Source organism: Dermacentor albipictus, chromosome 1 (assembly GCF_038994185.2).
Source record: "Dermacentor albipictus isolate Rhodes 1998 colony chromosome 1, USDA_Dalb.pri_finalv2, whole genome shotgun sequence".
Taxonomy (NCBI): Eukaryota; Metazoa; Arthropoda; class Arachnida; order Ixodida; family Ixodidae; genus Dermacentor; species Dermacentor albipictus.
Genome location: NC_091821.1, coordinates 282,779,313 through 282,801,289, shown reverse-complemented (window position 1 = coordinate 282,801,289; position 21,977 = coordinate 282,779,313). Strand labels below are relative to the sequence as shown.

At 44.8% G+C, this 21,977-nt stretch overlaps 1 protein-coding gene across 5 annotated transcripts in view; it reads right to left on the bottom strand.

Annotated features, from left to right (window-relative positions):
* The window catches only part of SMC3 (structural maintenance of chromosomes 3), a 573,351-nt gene that overhangs the window by 340,426 nt on the left and 210,948 nt on the right, over positions 1-21,977 (bottom strand). The gene's annotated exons all lie outside the window — the stretch shown is intronic.

The following is a 21,977-nucleotide window of genomic DNA, read 5'->3' as shown; positions in this document are numbered from 1 at the left end:
CCTCTTCCTTCGGCTGCGGTTTTCACCCCGTGAAAACACTACATTGGCGACGAGGGCGGGACACTGAGCAATTCTGCGGCAAGCTGACATGGCAACAGAAGGACCGGCAGCGGCGGGTGCAGTGGCGCAAATCGTGGGTCGACTGGGACACATCGAGCCCTTTGACGAGTCCACAAGCGACTGGCCGTCGTACGAGAAACGCTTGTCGTCGTTTCTTCAGGTCAACCGTATCCCCGAGGACGACAAGGTACACGCTTTTCTGAGTCTCATAGGCCCACAACGTACAGTCTTCTCAAGTCGTTGACCGCGCCGGAATTGCCGTCAGCTAAAGGTTTCGAGTTTTTAAAGAGCCTTCTTGGTGACCATTTCTTACCGAAGCCGTCGGTAGTAAGCGAACGCGCAAAATTTCACAGAAGAGCACAACTTGAGACTGAATCAATTTCGGAATATGTTGCGCAGTTGCGGAAATTGGCACATACATGCGAATTTGAATCCGCTCTTGATCAGTCATTGCGGGACCGTTTTGTCTGCGGTCTGTGCCGAGAAGATATACAGCGCGTGTTGTTCACAGAAGATAACAAGCTAACCTTCCAGAAGGCCGTAGAACGAGCGCTAGCCATGGAAGCGGCGAAAAAGAGCGTTGCAGAAGTGCACGCTACGGAATCAAGCATATCAGACGTTCACAAAGTCGGAGCGGTTGGGAAAACTGATGACGCAGGGAAATTGCTACCGCTGCGGATCGGCAAAACATGCAAGCAGACTGTGCCCGCACGTTGCGGCCATCTGTTTCAAATGTGATAAGAAAGGGCACATTCAAAGAATGTGCCAAGCTAACAAGAAGAGAACGACAAAGGGAGCGCGTGGAAACACGATGAAGGGGTTAAGTCCCATTCAAGTTTCTGTTAGCGTGAAGGGAATTGTTTCGCCTGGTATGGAGCCGATAAAAATTTCAGTGCAAGTACAAGACGTACCCTTGGAAATGGAACTGGATACGGGGGCTACTGTGTCCGTAATGTCTTTGGATCAGTTTCGTCACATGTTTCCCTCCATCAAGGTCGTGCCAACGACGCTGAAGCTGCGGACGTTCGACGGAGCCATCATCCAGCCTGTCGGAGTTGCTCACGTTGCCATGCAGTACGGAAAGCAGAGGGCCCAGCTGCCTTTTTACGTCACGAGAGAAAAGGGACCCCCTCTGCTAGGTCGACAATGGTTGCAAGCCATCCGACTCGACTGGGGCCGTATTTTCAAGCTCAACGCTAGTCCCAGGTGGGACGATTCTGCCTGTTCCAGACTACACGCTCTTCTAGACAAGTACCAGAGTTTGTTTCAGGACGAACTGGGGACAATTAAAGAAGAAAGAGCGACATTGTCCCTGAAAGAAGGTAGCGTGCCAAAATTTATGAAGGCAAGAAGTGTGCCCTTTGCATTGCAACCAGCAGTCGAGGCTGCTGGAAGACATGGGAGTCATTTCACCAGTCGAGACAAGTGACTACGCGACGCCGGTTGTGCCAGTAGTAATGAAGGACGGTGGCTTAAGACTATGTGGCGATTATAAGACCACCCTAAACCCTTGTCTTGAAACCGATCGTGATCCACTCCCGAGAATCGACAAGTTGTTCACAGCGCTCGCAGGGGGCCAAGAATTTTCAAAAATTGACCTAAATCGAGCCTATCAGCAGGTAGTAATGTCAGAATCATAAAGAAAGTATTTGACACTAAATACTCATAAAGGACTTTTTTCCGTAAACAGGCTGCCATTCGGGGTTTCGTCGGCACCTTCTATTTTCCAAAGAATTATGGAAACAATGTTGAAAGGCCTGAAAGGCGTCAGCTACTATTTGGATGACGTCCTCATTACCGGCAAGACGTCAGACGAGCATTTTGCAAATCTCGAAGCGGTTCTGAAGCGGTTAACGGAGCGTGGCGTTCGAGTAAAGAAAGAAAAGTGCTCATTTTTTCCAAACGAAATTACGGTATCTGGGTCATGTTATCAGTGCAGCAGGTGTCAGCACAACGCCAGACAAGATAGAAGCACTGATGAAAGTGTCCGCACCCACAGGCAAGCAGCAACTACAATCGTTTCTGGGCATTGTAAATTACTACGGGAAGTTTGTTCCTCGATTGTCTACTCTGGCGAGTCCACTTTCCAAACTGGTGCGTCGCGACCAGCCATGGCTCTGGGATGAATTGTGTCAAAGGGCGTTCGAGGAAATCAAGAATGCATTGGCGTCATCCCCGATCCTGGCGTATTACGACCCAGATAAACCTTTGCAAGTGGCATGTGACGCTTCCCAATACGGCGTGGGCGCAGTGCTTTCTCATGCAACTGAAGATGGAAGCTCTCAGCCTGTGTTTTATGCGTCGCGCACATTAACCAAGGCCGAAAAGAAGTACAGTCAGCTAGAAAAAGAAGCGCTGGCCATTATCTTTGCCGTCAAAAAGTTTCATTTCTACATCTATGGGAGATATTTCACGTTAATTATCGATCACAAGCCACTGCAAACAATTCTGGGGCAAAAAACGGGCATTCCAGCAATTGCAGCGGCACGCTTACAGCGATGGGCTGTCACGTTGTCCGCTTACAAGTACTCGCTCGTGTACAAAAAGTCCAGTGACAACGCAGAAGCAGATTTTTTTTTCAAGGTTCCCGCTCCAGGGTCCTGAAGACGGTACGTCTGAAGGCGACGAATCGTTTTATGCTTTGCGTCTGGACTCTATGCCGGTGTCCGCTAAACAGATTGCGCTCGCTACAGCACGTGATCCGGTGCTCAGTAAAGTGCTCCAGCTTACAAGCATAGGCTGGCTATTGCATTTGCGAGATGCGAGCTTAAAACCATTCTTTGACAGACGTTTGCAGATCAGCGTGCATCAAGGGTGCCTCATGTATGGCCTGAGGGTTGTTATTCCGTCACCTCTTAGGGAAGCCGTGCTCGACGAACTGCACCTTGTTCATCCCAGCATTGTGCGGAGCAAGGAGCTGGCTCGCAGCTATGTGTGGTGGCCGTCAATTGATGCAGATTTAGAGACAAAGGTACGAAGTTGCCAAGCCTGCCAGGAACAACGGAATGATCCAGTTAAGGCACCTCTGCATCCCTGGTCATGGCCAACCGCACCGTGGAGGCGAATTCACTTGGACTTCGCGGGACCTTTCTGAGGAACTATGTTTTTAGTGGTTGTAGATGCTCACTCGAAGTGGCCGGAAGTGTTCGTTATGCGAAGCACAATGGCCGAGCGTACTGTTGCCTGCTTGCGTGAACTTTTCTGCAGATTCGGAGTACCGGAGACGGTGGTGTCCGACAATGGACCACAACTGGTATCCGAAGAGTTCAAGGCGTTTATGCGGAACGTCGGGGCCAGACATGTCGTGAGCGCTCCCGGTCATTTCCTGGTGAGTCTATCAAAGAAACACTTCACAACTTCTTATTGGCGTACAGAAATACGCCTCACCCTACGACTGGAGAAGCTCCAGTAACCTGTTGATGAGTAGACAATTGCGCACCAAGCTGGATGCAATCCAGCAGTGGAGCCTACAAGCCTACAGCAAGCCTACAGTGGAGGAGAAGGTGATGCACAGTCAGTTCACCCAAATGCAGCAGCGCAGTAGCAACAGGGACTGTTTTTGTGTTAATGACAGTGTTCTAGTTCGCAATTACAGAGGCCCAATGAAGTGGGTTCGTGGAACTGTTCTGAAGAAGACTGGACCAGTCTCGTACAAAGTCATGGTAGCCACCCCCCGAGGCAAGTTCATCTGGCGTCGACATCTCAACCAACTACTGGCTGGCGCAGGCCCTATGGCGACACCAAGGGCATCCGACTCCGATTTCTGGGAGGGGTTCCTGGTCTTCCCTGAAGGTCATACTGGTGACCAGCCAACGTCAGAAGAGCCGATGCCCGGGGAGTCCGTCCCTCCACCTCCCGCTTCTCCATCAGAGACATGGCTCCGCACAGGCGCTACCTGTCAAGACAACGCCGCCCACCCGAGCGATACTAAGCCGTTCTTTAACTATTGTATAAGGATACAAGTGCACCCTCTAAAATAAAGAGGGAAGAGTGTTGTGTTATCATCGCTGCATGAGCGATAGCGGCGGCGCGACTATCGCGGCTGCTTGCTATATTAGCCCAGTCATGCGGCCACCCGGTCGCTTTCGACTATGAGCCGTCATGGAATAAACCACATTTGGTTCTGCTTACGCCTCTTCCTTCGGCTGCGGTTTCCACCCCGTGAAAACACTACAATTTTCACGCATCTTGGACTAATATCTTGGTCGTAATGCCGTTTTATATCGCGTTCGCGAGCTGTATTTTTATGGACAAACACACAGAAAAGGGCCTTTTTCTGTCACATGCAGTTGATGTTCTATGTTTCCGATTACAGCCATTTTGGTCTTGTCTGAAAGAGCAACTCTTCTCGTTTAGTTTTCGTGCCACCGCTACTCTGGGCGCTGAATGGCTATGAAGAAAGAGCTCGTGATAAAGTAGCCTCCATGCGTCATTCCATTCGTAGACTGAGGCACGTGACCGTAATAATGCCATTGGCGGATTTTCACCGTTGTCAAGCTCGGGCGTGCGAAACTCAGCATAAAACGATGTCAAATTCAGTTTGTTACAAGCCATAAATTCAGTGAACAGAAGAAGAAATTGGTAGTTTTGTAGGAATCAAGGTACCTTCTCACGCCTCGTGCCCCAGCTCGCGCATCTGTGCTTGGCTGGATTTCCGGGAACAACCGCCATAACGGCAACATAGCGAACACGGCTAGTGCGCCGGAGCTCATTTCCTGCGCCAAGCGTGCTTCTCTCTCCCCAGCTCAAATCACTGTGCGAGCAAGTGTCGCCAGGATGCGCCCTGATTGGCCTCCCGAGTGGCAGCCCCCTGGCGCCCTTCCACCTGAGCTCTCTTCCGCTCAGCACTTCATCGCAGCGGCAGATGTTCACAGGCCCGCAATGAGTTCACTACATAGGACCTTCGCTCCCACAACTGCTCGTTCTCACGCTTCATGGACCGCTTGCAAGTTAGCCCTAGCACAGCAGGGGAGCGTACTCAATCGGTCTTGCAGTGAGCTTTTGCCCGTACCTTGGGTGAATAAAGCCGCGTTTGTTGGCGATATGACTCTGGAGCCTTATCTGACTCTGGAGCCTTCTCAGCGCCGTGTCCTATCTCATGCCTTTTCCTGACTGTCGGTCGTAGGGTGAGCCTTGTGCAAACCCATCTGCACAGTTTTAAACTTTCGAAAGTGCGCCGTACCTTTGGAAGATGCTGGCAATAGTTTGCTACCCGTGCTGAGCCCCGCTGGAGTCTCCCCTTGTGACTGCGGAATAGGCTTAGCAGATGAAAGCGCTTTTGGTAGCAGCCAGTGTTCATGCAGCATTCCAGCACTACTAATGCAACCCGATGATTTGAAGAAAGTGAAGAAAGCTCAAGCAAAACCGCAAGACATTGCTTCAATGCCAGCTACCAAGCGAAAATCAGATTTCCTCATTCACACTGATGTGGCTGGCTTGGACGTGTGGTAGACGCACTTCATTATCGTAAGCTGCGATTATTTGCCGTTTTGCGTAAAACGCAAGTAGCGGTGTGGAAGCAGGCAAAGGTGAACGTGACTACGGTCTCCCCATAGAGATAGTCATCTCGTGCACCCTGCTTCTCATGAACTCTCTTGCTGTGCATGAAATGCGGAGCACCGGTAACATGCAAACTACACTTTTTTCGATAACACGTTTAACACTAGGGCTAAAGAGTGCCGAATATTTGGCTGGGCCTGTTCAAAAAAAAAAAGATTTTGCACTCACCGCTGCACTATTCTTGCTAAAATTTTGCAGAATTATCACATTTTAGTGCCGACTCCATTTAGTATAACACTTGGCACGATTAGTAGCCTGTTTTTTAAGACAAAAATTAGAAACTGTTTTTGTCCATGTGAACAATGGAGTCTGAAAAGCCGGCCCTGGCACAGACTTGTATCGTCACCTGCAGTCATCTGCGGAAAGCAGCACTTGAGGGAGGGCTGCCGCATGTTGCCTGCTCCTGGAACAGGCGACTGCCCTCCCTGAAACACTGCTTTCTGCAGATGACGACAGGTGGCGACAAGTTTATGCTTGCGCCGTCACGGCAGCAGCTCGCATCCCCATTAGCGGAGGAAATTTCCACATTTTTCTTAGAAACCAGGCTATTAACTGTGCCAAGTGTTATACTAAACAAAGTTGGCACCGAAATGCGACTGTTCTGCGAAATTTTAGCAAGAACAGTGCAGTGGTGAGCGCAAAATCTATTTTTAAACCCGCACAGCCAAATATTTAGGACCCTGTACATGCTGGGGCATGTACTAGGGGCATACTAGCCTGTTAACTGGTAACATGTAAATACTTCATTATATTCCTGAATAAATCAAGCTGTCTGTATCTCATCACAAACTTTTCGGTCGCCTCTTTGTGGCAACATTATGACACCTGTAATTTTTATATATAGACCGTTTCATCGGGCGAGGAGGATAGGGCGCGCGGAGAGCCTTTCCTCCTCTCTGGCTTGGGCGATCCGGGGCGGCGCTGCTTGAAAGTATTGCTGTCGCGTGCTGCGGAACGATTTCGAGTTGTTTTAGATAGTACTTTGTGAAATTTACGCCATGTCCGTTCATATAAGGTCGTCAGGGAAGCCTTTCGGTGGATCGGTAACTACAGTAGGCGGAAATATGTCTTGGGGGTGCAAAAATGTGGCGCGTTTTATCAGCCGCGGTGTGCGCACATTATCAGTCGCGGTGTGTGTATGTGTTGTGAAATATTCTGCTTATATCGGTTTTAATTCAACAAAGGAAGGCGGTGTCTCTGTATTAGCAGCATGAAATGGTAAATCTGCTCACTATCTGATCGCTTAGCGTAGGGAGTAAAAAAAAGCATAAGAGCGCATGCTCGTGCACGGCCAACCTAAGGCAACCACGAAACACCTAAGCTGCAGGCGCTATCAAATATTTGTGATGCGCCGGCATCGTTCTCGCGCATTTCAAGTCTAGTAGGCTTCAAATTACCATATGTCTACGCTAGCCTTCCTGCATGAAGCCGATGGCGCTGCTCAGCACAGCGATCACTGCGGTTGGTGAACCAGCACGATACATATGTAAGCTGTGCGCTTCGGCATTGCTTTTTTGGCTTGCATACAGCCATAATATATGAGAGGGATCGCATAAAAAGAATGCGATGCCTATTTTTGAGGACAAAATTTCCATAATACGTGTGAGTGCGTCGTAGAGAACGGAACGAACACAACCGAAAAAAAAAAATTAGGTTATCATCATCTTTCAAGAGCAAGAGAAAACGGGCTAACGCCGCAATAGGACCTCGCATAGTCACGTCGCACAACGTTTATAAATATATAACCGCTGATGCCGTATGCTTGGACCATGCGGTATATAGCACAAAGATATATGTAATCCAGCACCTACCACTGCTTAGGACGCTCGCGCAGTTCGTAAACAGTCCCTTTGCTGGACAAGCTTAATTCAGACTGTAAGGTATGCTGCTATTACTTGCCAAAACTATTTTATTCAGGGGCAAAAACCTCATCCATCGAACCAAGTAGTCACGCAATGTAACCTGCAGCGAACAGTTTGAACGCTTGTCAAAGTATAACATCGCAGCTCCTATCGTAGCAGAACGGTACCCACGCTGTTACGATCGTCGCGTATGTTTCATGGCTCCCAAACCGCAGGTTAGAATGAGAGGATAATACTACAATAAGGTCACATTATTGTCTAGAACATTCAGAAATACACAATTGATCTCCGAGGCTGATTGTAGACACGAATATGCGGGCACACATCGCGCTGCGTGTTCCGTCCACCTCAACGCCAGCAGAAATTCCGGCCATAACGCCTTAAACCACTTCAGCACGTCTCACAGAACCGTTTACCACGTAGGATACGCACGTCATACCAAACAGAGCGCACGACCGCGAACACAAACGCCAGAACCGACCGCCGAGCGTATATCTGCCATGCAAAAGACCGCTTTCACCCAAGCCAGTATGGCGCTGCTCATAGGCGGCGCCTACGAAAAAACGGTCTATATACAAAGCTAAATGCGTTAAGCTTGAAGTGCTGCAAACAGATTACTACGAGGCTTACGAGTCAATTCTGAATGCGAATATGTAAACAGCAATGCCTCGGCAATGCACTGAGCAAAGTTTTTCTTTTTTCTAATTTTCTCAAAACATGGTTGTTGTTTTTTTGTCACTTTCCTTGTTTGCTGTATCAATATCTTTGGAGATCTAGGACAGCTAGAGCTCTTATTTCTTTTGCAGCACAAAGCTAAATGTATTGAGAATGCAACGCGAAGATATTTTTTTATTTTAAGTTCCAAAATTTTTTTTTATTTACATTTACATTTGTTTTTATAATTGATACTGTGAATGCAGAACTTCAATGGGCTGTAAAATGACAAATAATTGTTCAATTTTGAATCTGTTTCCAGTGTTGTTATCCTTACGCACTCTAGTATCCAACAATATTTTGCTTGCAACTTTCCCTTTAGCAGGTAAATTAGATTCTATTCTTTCAACAAACAACAGAATGTATTTATGTGAAATATAACTAGATACTTAAAATCAATACGAAACACTGAATAAGCATACGCAGTTTTATCAGATTTGATCAAGAAATAACAGTTATCTCAACAACCCATGTCCCCCCTTAACATTATTATTGGCATACAGTACAACCGCATTATTTTGATTTCACAGAAGTGAAAAAAATGTCAAAATTTACCAAAATTTTGAATTATCGTGGGTACCATGAGAATAATAAAAAAATTCTTAATTCAACAACACGATTAAATTTACCAAAACAATCAGCAAATGCCGTTACTACTTTCCACAAAAGCAGTTCGGAAGCTGCAATACTCGTCATGTTGAAACTGGTTAGCCATCGCAGTGGTGGGGTGGTCTTCATCCGAAACATGCTTTTCATTGCCATGCATGCATCCCAATTATTTTTTCGCCAGTGAGCTGGTCAGCAACAGTCGAGTGCGATGTAGCCGCTAGATTTGATACCAACGCATGGGCTGCGATATCATCTATGCATTGCACTGAGTCAAAACGAAACTATTGCCTGCTGCAATCACTGTGGATAAAACCATGGTCTCTATCGATACCGCAATCACAAATGCTGGCTATGCAGTTCTGAAGCACACGGCTAATGCGCTTCCAGTCAAAACAAAACTGTTTATCGCAACCACTGGGATGAAACTACAGTCGGGATCACCGGAATCACAGATGGTGACTACGCAGTTCTTAAACACACGTGGCCAACACGTGCACCAAGTCAAAACGAAACTACTGTTAGGTGCAATCGCTGCAGACAGAACCGTGATGCATATCGACACGAACAGTGGTGGTCCAGCCAGTTAAGATTTGCAGCGATTTTTGGAGAAGAAAAAAATGTTGTTCTGGAGCAGTTTCGGAGCAGGAAAATTTGTCTGCTCTGAACACTTGTAGTAATACAGCAATAATCTGTAGCCATTTGGTGAATCTTGTTATTACTGTGCAATCAGTAAATGGTGCTCAACAATCAAGCAAGACATAAAGAGCAACCAATCAGGTTTGCCTTCTCACAGATGGTGTACCATACAGGGTATGCTGGAAATATTTTGAGTAGGCAAGGAACTTAACTTTGTAAACACTTAAATAAAATTTTGTAGGCTACAAGCGAGATGAGACGATGGCTGCGGCTTCAGCCAATGCATTGCTTTGGATTACACTCGGATTGCCACACATTTTGTGTGTGTAGCATCTGTAGCATTTTGTGTGCGTTTGCAGGGTTGCCATATTTGCGGGCCTTCATTATTCGTTTCTTTTGTTTTTTGCTTGCACCTCTCGAGAAACTGAAGTTGCCAAGTTACATCAGTACCGGTGCTTGCTTCTGGCAAGAATGCAAGTCTTTTCTTTTAAATTTGTCGTCTCGAAAGGCAGCAATTCACCAATGGCGAGCTACGCGGTAGTGGAATGTTCAGGTCTACTAATTTGGGCTAATTTCTCACATTTTGCTTTGCAAGTCTCAACAACGACACCATGCATAGTTTTTGCTCTAGATCGGCTAATGAAAAGACAGTGAAAGAGAGTGAGAAAACATTTAAGCATCTCAAAAATGCCCGAGGATCCCACAGCAAGACTTGAAAGAGCCTCACAAAGTCTGTAAAGATTTTTTTTTTAAATCTAAAATACCTTAAGAGCTTTGTATTAAACTCTTCCGTCTTAAGCAAGAAAAAATGTTCTTACACAAAGCTCTAAAACATCTCAGAGAAAAAAAAATTCTGTACAGACATTATGAGAAACTCAAGCAGGTGTCGTTACTTAAAGTTTGACTTTTTTTTTGCTGCATCAGCATTAAAGGGACTCTGAAACTATTTTTGAGAATTTTGTATAACAATACCGAGACGTTAGAGTAGGCCCTTCTGATCATTAATTGACGCACGTAAGTGCTCCACGTAAAGCGTGTAATTTATTTTAAGGTTTTAAAAATGTACATCACTGGTGATCACCGCACCTCGCTCGCCTGAATATAAAGCCACCCCTACCCACTTGTCATTTGCCCCAATGATGTTAGCATGGCGATCTATCCGATTGGCTGCCCAGGGCGCAATCATCAATAATTTATCGAACTTTATGGTGAACAAATGTTGTTTGTAATAGTTGGAATGTTAGTTAATTTGTTTCCACAAAAAGAAAGTAACAGAAAGAGAATGCACAAGAACAATTTCTCACTACATTTAAGCAATTCCGGCACACAGCAAGCGTCGTTTGCTTGTGTTACAACGTGCTCCATTTCGACAAGAGCTTCGCGGTCAGAGTCGCTCTCAGTCTTTTCGCGAGCACCATGATTCAACTTTGTAGCGTTGTGGGCTGCCAACGTAATGACTGGCAATATGTCAAGCTGCGACATCATGTCCCTCTGCAAGGCAGCAGACGAGTGGACTGGCTGCAGCGCATCAGACTGCCAATATTTGATCGGCGCCAGGATTTGCGAGTTTGCGGCCATCACTTTACACGGGAGGAATACTACCGCAATAGTGTTTTGCGAGTCCGGTATTAGGGTAAACACAAACACAAGGGGACAGGGCCAGGCCATTTGACCGTGCCATTTCACAAGATGAGCAAAGCGCAAATGTGAATGGTCTCCACGGTGCAGCCACCTGGCAGCACAGTGCTCAACCACCCACAGTAGCAGTAACGAAATGCGTTCTTCTTTGCTTGTAAATTTTTCACAGAAGTGTAATCATTAACACATTGTTTTTGTAAATGTTTAAAATGTTTTACACTTGGTTAGAGCAATATTAGCAGTTCGTTGCGCTCGTTAAGCTCTGCACGAACAGTTTGAGTGGACGCGGGACCAGCGTTGGCAGCGTTGTGCTTCATCGGCACGTTTTTGCTATGTAGGTGTGTACACGGTTCTTGCTATACACTAAAAAAAACTGATGTACTCTGCCCGATTGTCTTCCCGTGCCCACGGGTGTTGTGCGAGTTGTTGCGCCAGTGCTACGCAATGGCAATTTTATTGTTATGTGCTGGTGACATTGAATCTAACCATGAACCTAACACACATACTGTCACCTTATCTGAACTGGATTGTTTACCTGATGATCCCGCAGACCAAATTAAGATTATGTTTAAACTGCTCAAGTACGTACACTCTCATTCACTACGCTCTTCGAAGTGTCAAACCGAACTCGTATCAGATGTCAACGCCATTGAAAATGGACAGAAAAATATACCAACTGAGCTAGCAGGTATCAGGAAAAGGTATGACGATTTAGAAGAAAAATCAAAATCCCTTGACCGTTTCGACACTAACCTAACACGCATGCAAGACAATGTAGATATCCTCGCTGCTCAGAACAGCTCCTTATTATCACGTCTGGATGATCTGGAAGACGGGTCTCGCAGTGATAATTTAATATTTCATGGCCTACCCAACTCAAAAGAAACCTGGCAACAGACAGAAGAAAAACTAACCTCAGTACTTAACGCCGCTCTTGGCTCTTTTCCCAGCAGTTCCATTCAGCGAGCCCACCGGCTCGGCACTTACCAAGCTAACAAATGTCGCGTGATAATTGCTAAATTTACTAACTACAAAGCGAAAGAATCAGCACTTTCATCACTCGCGCAGTTAAGACCTAGCAATATCGCAGTTAATGAGGACTTTTCACTCGCAACTCGACTTGCCCGTAAAAAAACTAATTGAGTTTGCTAAATCACAACCAGACTCGCCACAGTTTAAACTCAGCCACAAGAAACTGCTACTAAACAACAAATGCTACATGTACCGTTCTAACTCGAATAGTATTCAGGAAATGCCAAGACGCAACGTCGGCCTAAACCATGTTTCGGCTGCCTCGCAACACGTTTCTACTTAGGGACACGCGAGGGGCAGTGGGCATGCGCGAAATAATCAAGTCAGGATCCTTTATACTAACATCAGAAGTATTCTGAAAAACCGTGACTCATTATCATCCACAATTGGCACGTGTTCAGCCAATATAATAGCTTTAACTGAAACGTGGCTCTCGAATGACATTCAAGACTCAGAACTGTTTGATGATAGCAAACGATTCACGATATACCGCTGTGACCGAACAGAGTGCCGTGGCGGCGGCATACTCTTGCCCTTTTGAAACGCATCCCATCGTCACCCATTCACATCAGCACCGATCTAGAATCAGTGTGGGCTACAGCGACTCTGAACCATCTAAGGGTAATTTTAGGCATTTGCTATCGTCCACCTTCCTCGTCACCCGCATTTACCAACGAACTGCATGATGTAATTAGTACCATTACGACAAAGTTTCCGTCTACACCTCTTTTCTTATTTGGTAACTTTAATTTTTCTTATAGTTTGGAACAGCGACATAGCTAACATATTATCTTCTTCTTCTGATTCAAAAGATTTCTTGGATATTTGCACATTTTCATTAACTCAATTAGTCACACAAGCCATGAGATTAACATCCACTACCGCAAACATTTTCAATTTGATCCTAACCAATCGTCCCGATTATGCCTCTGCCATCCACTACTTACCCGGTATCAGTGACCACTTATTGCTAAATATTCACTTGAATACTCCGTATCTGAAACTTCCGAAGAGTAAAAAAATAATTAGAGAATATAAGAGAGCTAACTTTGAAGCAATAAATAAAGAACTCAGTCTATTCCTTAACATATCCTTGAGTGATTTTGAAAATTGTAGTGTGCAGTCAAACTGGAATATGTTTTTGGTAGAGGTAAATCGCTTAATCAATAAACACATCCCAACCCGTACTATAATATTCAACCCGCGCACGCCTTCGTATAATAATAATTTACAGTGACTATCCAACAAAAAAAGACGACTGTATTGTTCCGCGAAGCAACCACCCAATGACTCACGTTGGAAAGCCTACACATTAGCATCTAACACCTATGTAGCCGCACTCAAATGCGCTTAAGAAACATTCTTATCAACCACATTACCATCTATGCTGATAACTAACATTAAAAATTTTGCCGCGTCATACATCCACCTTCTGGTGATTCTATCACTCTTAACAATTGCTTGGTAACTCTGTTCTGAAAAAGCTATGCGCAACTCTCCTGAATAATAACTTTGTTAAAGATTTCTCGTGCACAGCTGAAATTCAACTACCTGACTTGACTTGAACTTCTTAACCATGCCTCCAGTGACTGTTGAAGTTCCCGGAGTTATTCGACTAATAGATTCATTGAAGATACATTCGTCTCGGCTTTTATAACATCAGTGCTAAATTTCTGAAAAACACCTGCTCTTATAGTTCCATTATACTAACCAAAATATTTCAACAATCGCTCAACACATCTACTGTTCCATCAGAAAGGAAAATAGGAAAAATAATTCCTTTGCATAAATCTGGCAGCAAAACACCGCCTACAAATTATCACCCGATATCATTAGTCAGTACCTGCTGCAAACTGCTAGAACATATTATTTTTACTAAAATTGCGGATTTTCTTGAATGTAATTCATTTTTTTTTTTCACCACCACAACATGGTTTTCGAAAGTCATTCTCACATGGTTGCATCTTTAACGATTGCATCTTTTTAGATTTTTTGAAAGCCTTTGACAAAGTGTGTCAAACTTTTACTTTATAAACTAAGCAAATTAAACCTCGATCATAACATTCTCCAGTGGACTGAGTCATTTCTCGCTAACCATTCTCAGTTTGTAACACCTAATGGCCATGACTCACCTCATAACGACGTACAGCCCGGTGTGCCACAAGGCTCCGTCCTGGGACCTCTATTATTCCTTATCTATATTAATGACTTACCTTCAGCAATAACCTCTAAAGTACATTTATTTGCAGACTGTGTAATCCTCAGAGAAATAATTAACAAACACGACATCACCCCTGCTTCAGGCCGATCTTAATAACGTCAGCAAATGGTGCAGATTGTGGCGAATGGAACTCAACGTTAACAAGTGCAAATTTCTGAGAGTATCCCGATCTAACAATAATCTGCCTGTGTACTACTTGAATAAAGTTGCTTTAGAATTGACTAACTCATATAAGTACTTAGGCTTGCATTTAACATCTAAATTAACATGGAATCATCACGTCGAATATATAATTATTCAAGCCAACCGCTTGCTGGGATACTTATGCCGTAGCTTTTCTCATGCTCCCTCTCCTTTAAAATTACTACTTTATAAAGCCCTGTTACGACCAAAATTAGAATATGCTGCAGCTATATCGGACCCTTTCCACAAAAACGTAATACATTCCCTTGAACTAATCTAAAACAACGGCACTCGTTTTATTCTTTGGAATTACTACTGTGGTGTGAGTGTTTCTTCAATGAAATCGAATCTGGGTCATCAATCGCTAGCAGCACGTCAAAAAATTTCCCGCCTTTCATTTTTTCATAAGCTGTATCACACCCTACACTTATCCCAAAATTCATGTCGCTACCATATTACTTATCTCACCATACTAATCATCATCATAAAGTTAGAATTGGTGAATGTAACACGACACACTTTTTACACTCATTTTTGCCATGTACATCGAAAGATTGGAATGGATTTCCTTCTGACATTGTTTCCATTAATAACAATGATCATTTTCGAAAAGCACTAGCTAACAATGTATAATAGCAAACATTTGTATGAACTGCTGTTGGTGTTTTCCTTTTTCTTGTTTGATGTTACTTTTATATGTCATGTTCTATTACTGCATTTATCATACTTTCAACTAACATTGCATAATTAGCAAATATTGTGTATACACCTCGTGCACCGCCTACAGAGGCGCCACTAATAGCCACCTAGCCGGCGCTTCCAACAGTATGCGCGGGAGCAGTAGCAGACGACAACCCTTTGCAGCAAGAATGGCTGGAGTTAGCGGCTGCGATTTCTCCTTTGTCCGGGTGCCAGGCTGCTGCTTCTGCGGTGACAGCTGTAGGGAAGACGCTGACCTCTGTGGGAGCGGGTATGAACGCGATGTTACCGGTGTTTGGGACAACGTGGTCCACATACGTGCCAGGTGCGTCCCACAGCCAAAAGCCGTGAGCCCAATTTACATGAAGTGGAGCTCGTGTTAACTAGCCGATAAATTTTGTTGAGTAATGCAATCTCTTGAACGTTTCTTTTTAATTCTACCCTTGCCGTAATGCTGCTCCTGTACTTCAATAATCAGCACCCGTCGTTAGTGCTAACTTACATAAAACAAATCTGCACGGTGGGATGTCTGCATATGCCGATGTGATTTTTCTGCCAATGAATACATGTGACATCGCCAAATAAGTGCAGTCGAAGTCGCCTCAAGAAGAGTAATTGCGAATTTATTGATAGAAACGCATACACTAGTCAACGAAGTCACCAAACGCACGGGTTAATAAAAGTGAGTGTTAGCGTTGTACAGCCGATGCAATTCTGCTGCATACGCCGATGAACTGCCACTCCCGCTGCAGTTTTTATTATATTAAATTCCCCAAGGGAGCTGCTTGGAAACGTACAAAGCTAAAGTCTGACTAACTTTTCAGTATTTTTTTATATTACTAGAGAGAGATGCCACATCATATATTTAAAGGCAGAGCAGCGCCAGTCAAAGTAGATGAGCGCTGGCGGCAAGGCCGGGTCTAGTCCTCTGCAGCGTAAGCATAATAAGAAAGAATTCAGTTGAATACAAAATTCACATGCAAGAAGGGGCTACGCTGTGAAACAAACAAATCGCTCGGCGTGTTAAGTCTGCTCAGGCAGCATCGAGGCGAGATTACTTCCCAAACGTGACGCGAACTTTTCAGTGAAAAATGGAACAAAAATACCATATGCAGCAACTATTAGCAATGCTCGCCCTGAACTACCTATTTTCTAAGCACATTTTAAAAAAAAGCACAATATCTAAGATGCCCCCGGGTGAAAAAAATAAAGCTGTTAAAGAAGCACTTCCTTGGCATCATTCCGATAAGACACAGCGTGATTTATACCCTTTACAAACGAGGCAGGGTGAAAACCTTGCAGCTCAAAAGAATCAACAAGAGTTATGCATGGAGCAACTAGCAACAGTTAAACATGCACGAAGCCACGCATAAAATAGATGTAAAAACATGAAGTGCGCAACAGCTGGTGGGAGGATTTACCGGGCCACATAAAATCAACAATTTCAGTCCTTGCAAACTTCAGTAGCTTTAACATACAACACAATGCACTCGTGCAGTCGTGCTGCCTAGCTAGCGCAACACGGTAAAGAAGCAGAAAACAATATAAGCGGCAAATGGCATTCCGAACTTTAGCGAAATGCCTTTAAAGCGCACGCTGCACTGCAGACGAACTTCGTCGCTTGAGCGTCTAACTATGATAGAGTGGAAAAAAACACCGACGAGACAAAGGAGAGGATGAGAACAAGATATTTCCCGCCAAAGCGACAAGTCATTTTTGCTACCGTTGCTCCCGCTGATGAGGCTTTGCGGGGAATGATTAGAAGCGTATCACAGGCACGTTTTCGCCGGTATTTCAGCCCCCCCACCCTGCAACAATTCTTTGACATTCCTTGAAGCTTTGGCCACTGCACACATGCGAAGGGTGTTGCCTATTTTTCTCTGAAAATGTGAATAAGACAGAAAAGCACTATCAACGACACAACAAACTACGGCGCGCGGCTGGCTCCTCTCCCCTGGGTTGTGCACAAGGCCGCCACCAGTGGCGCGCCCGTTGGCGCGCACTATGCGTATAAGCTCATGATTTATTTCCTTCTTATTTGTTGTATAACCCATTCCCCTCTAATGCCGAAAGGCTCTGAGGGTAAATAATTAAATAAATAAAAAACAGGTGGCTGGACTGTGCAGACCAATCAGGCTGCTCACGTATGTTACTCTAAAGTTCCTTCATCAACTTGAGTTTCTGCCTCCAGCCATCCGTTGAACACCCAGCTCGCCTGTGGTTACCGGAATGCCAGACACATTCGGCGCTGTAACAGAATGCTCGCAACCCACACTGCTTCAATAGCTCTCGCTTGGGGTCGACTGCCAAGCAGCTGGCAGAGAGTTTGGAGAGGCTTTGCGCGCTCGCGCCTAGAGAACCGGAGGTCAACGACACAACGTGCCATCATCACGCAGAGCCAATGAAGGCAAAGTTTAGCCCCGATCACCCGGCGAACGAGTACAAGGAAAAATGCATGCCTATGGAGGAGGGTAACTGGTAATCGTCCATAGTTCTTTTAATATGAGACGCTTCCCACAAATTGTGGTGCAAATGATTAACTTTAGCTGTAACCTATGCGTCTACAAAATTTGTCGAAACTGTTTTAGGGGCCCTTTAAAGTGGTACTGACATTATACTTTCAACGTCCTTTTTTTGCGTCAAGAGAAGGATCTAGACATCTAAACTTTATAGAATATTGCGACACGCCTCATAGTGCTCTAAATATTTCATTATACTAACTTTTCTTTAGCCAGTTTTGGTGTCTTCCTTGGAGGATACCGTATTTGATGTCATGACATGGTATGGCATCAGGTCAAAGCAGGAAATTGTAGCATTTTGATACTCGCTCTGGCTTGCTTGGTCACCTCATATGCTATTACTCGTTCTGCGAATCAGTGTAGCAGTATAATGAAAGGCAGAGTGAGCTGAAGCAAGTGACAAAACACCACAATGCCCTGCTTTCACAGGACCACATACTATGTCATGACGTCACAACACCGTAGAAATGAAACCTAGACTAGCAGTACAAAAGCTATCACATTAAATCATTTAAAGTGCTCAGAGTCTCGACAGCATTTTTTCTGGGGTTTAGAGGTACCACAAGTATTCATTTAAAGAAAGCAGACTTGACGATATCAGGTCATTAGCTTTTCAATTGTTCTAATACATGAATCCTACACTGCTTGATATTTTGTATCTCATATCTTAGTTCCACAGTCAGCTAGTGAGGATCAACTGCTCCCTTTTTACATCCAACAAGATATATGCCACGTCAAAGTGTGGCACTTACATTTACCTTGCGACAGTAACAGCGCCCAGTTGACAATTCGTGATATTTCCTATTTTTCCAACACATCCAACAGCCAACTGATTGTCCGGACCTCTAAAGGACCGAAAAATAGTTTAAAAGATCAGTCGGAAAAACATGTTCATCCCAAAAAATCAAATTTATTAGGCTTACAGCGGCTTAAGGGGGCACATGGGTTTTAGTGACCAAAAAATTGAAGAAAAAAAATTTTAAAAACGGTATTTTTGAAATTTCCAACTATCATTCTACCACTTCGCCAAATTATGCAAATTTTAAATGAATATTTGAGCCGTAATATAAATTTTTGGCACCAGTGTGAGGTAAATACGAGACAAAGTTTCCTAGAAAAGCGCTTTTTCCACGGCGCGTTACAGCCCCCGCAGTCGTTCAGTCGTGTCAACCCGTATATCGTTTGAACGAGCTGTCTCTCGGCTTGATTTTCCCGCCACCATGGGCTCCGTACGCAAATTGGCAGTAAAGAAATTCTGCAAAAAAAAAAAGACCTAATGCGCGCTGTAATTGGTTGACAAAGGCACGTGGATGGACGGATGGATGTTATGAGCGTCCCCTTTGGAACAGGGCTATCGGTTGCGTCACCAAGCTCTTGCTATTTTACTATCTAACGTCCGACCTAGGTTAAAAAAAAAAAAAGAACGCATGATGAATTCCCCTAACCAAATTTCCTGACTCCCTATTGTAAACTTTGATTTTGTACATCTCCGTTATTAGTCCTTTCCCTACTTTTCTTCGACCACTCTTCCAATCACTTCCTACTAATCTTTATTGCGGACATGTTTACTTACCCCCTGCTCTTGCTGAGCCCAAGGGCTTCAAGGAGTTCAGTGGTGCCTAAATTCACCGCTGGGCAGACATCTTCACATTCTAATAAAACATCCTCCATCGTTTCCCTAGCTTTACCGAAGCAAGCACATGCTTCTTCTTCATTCCTATATCTGGCTTTATAGGTGCGTGTTCCTGATCTCACTTCAAAAAGTAATGAGCTTCCTCTTGAGTTATCATAAATTTAGGGACACTTTTTATTCACGCCAACAGAGGGGGGTTGCATTCACTGTTTCAACTTCCGGTGGGACCGTGGGAGCGGGGGGGTTGTCGAACTTTCAGGCAGTGTTCGATGAGTCCTTTCGTAGGGACCATGCAGTAGCAGGCTTTGCTCCTTTCAAAAATTTGTCCAAGTAGCTTTGCTCAAAACATGGTCCAGACTGACGGCCCTTCACTAGCAGCAGGTCTTGGAGGGTTGTGTTGCACATTGATGAGTGGAATTCAGACAGAGTTTTTCGCGCCGTGCTGAAATCCTCCCACACTCTGCTTTGCAATGCGGTATCCCAAGTAAATTGAGCATCACCTACGCAACTCGGTGAAACGTGTTTTTCATTTTTTTCCAACCATAGACCACTGCAAATCCCACCTTCCTTCATTCAGAATGTGCTCTTGAAGACTATACGCCTGGTAGGGTGCCAAACTCAGCTTTGAGAGCATCGAAAGCGTCTTCAGCAGATTCATTGGAATCTCGGGGCAGCAGCTGAGGGAAACTCTGAATAAAAAAAAAACGAAGACTCGGGAACGATGACTGTGAAATAAATTTCAGGCAGGCCACCTCCGCAGTCTTCCGAGCTGCGTTTCAGAGTTGTGTCGACATCCATAACGCTTCGCCTCGTCGCATTTCGGAAACATTTTACGTAGAAGAGGCCCAACGTGGTCGCTGACACTAAGGGGTAGGTTATCTTCAACGAGGAATCCCATAAACAGGCACTCCACACGTATGACACTGTCGTCGCAGTTGTTCCGAAGAAAGTTCACTATGTTGTCTTGCTGCTCAGCGGTGCGCCGTGGAAACGTTGACTTTCAAGTCGCCTTTGCCACCATGTGCTGACGTCGCACCACACGTACAAAATGCATAAGGTTCTCCCTTTCTTGATGTCAAAAAGCAGGAAATTCAGAATTATAAGATTGCAAAAACTTCTGGAAACACCTTTTCTTGGGCTTTGATAGTGTTATGGCATCAAGCACACGAGGATTGTAACTTTACACGGTGCACCGCATACACACGGCCTAGACAACACTAATCATACACACAAGCAGCAACGCCTTGCAAGCAGCAGCAACAAGATGCACCATAGAGGAAGGCCAGCATGCAAGGCAAGAGCTACATTGGCTCTGGCTTTGGTCGGCTTACTAGGCACCATAGTCAGCTGCTTAGTCGATGATACCGATGGCGCTAGTGCAGCCGTTGTTGGTGATGCTGACAATTACGATAAGGCTTTAGATTTCACAGTGCCGGTTTCGCAAAAACCATTATTGCACGAACAGAGACCACTTTTCGGGAGATATAAGACAGTGATTGTATAATCGGAAAGTTCAATAAAAAATCGGGAGTCTCCTGGGCGAATCAGGAGGATTGGCAGGTATGTAAATTGTTTCTTTCATGATTTCGTTTTTTCCTCTTAAGCACTTACTCATGGCTGGTTTCTTTTCCATTGCCGCTACCCATAAAATCATTTCAGCCTCTCTGACTGCGCTTGATGTTCTTTGTTGCTGCGCTGCTCACCCCGCATGCCGCATACTTGCTGGTAAGCTTCCTAGTTCCTTTCCTCCACTGTGAATCAATGTTTCTTCTGTACAAATGCCTCGGCACTCTCCCAGCCCATTTACTTCCTTCCATATTCTTCAATCGTTCATCATACTCAATTTTACTGCGAGCTTCCCTCACTTCAAAACTAGTCAAGCCCATATCCCCCTGCATAGCTTCATTTGTAGTCTTCCCAGGAGCGCCCAATGCGAGGCGACCCACTGACCTTTGGTTCCCGTTGAGCCCTGATTGTACCCCTGATTTAAAGCAAACAACCACATTTCCAAAAGTAAGTCCTGGAACCATTACCCCTTTCCACATACCTCGTAGGACCTCGTACCTATTGTATCCCCATTGCGCTCTGTGCTTCATTATGGCTGCATTTCTCTTCCCCTATACTGTTATTGTTTTTTCCTGTGTTTCTACATATCTATTGCCTTCGTTTATTCGTATACCAAGGTATTTATACTCTGTTACCAGAGGTATTTCCTGGCCCTGTATCACCACTGTCTGTACACTGTTTTCATTGAATACCATAACACCTGATTTTCTAAAACTAAATTTCAAACAAAAATTGTTGCCTTCCTGTCTCCAGATATTATCCAGACGTTGGAAATCACTTTGTTTCTTAGCTAGCAACACAATATCGTCTGCATAAAATAACCCTGGGAGCTGCTGCTCTACTAGTGTTCCCACCTGTTTGTATGAGAGATTAAAACCGATATTACCTTCTTCTAGCGCCCTCTCCATCCTCACCATGTACATCATAAACAGCAGCGTGGATAAAGGGCACCCCTGCCTCAGTCCTTTGTTGATATGAGCTTTTTTCTCGCTCCTCATCATTTCCCGTTCAACGCAAGTGGTATTTTCTAGGTATATCTCTCTCAA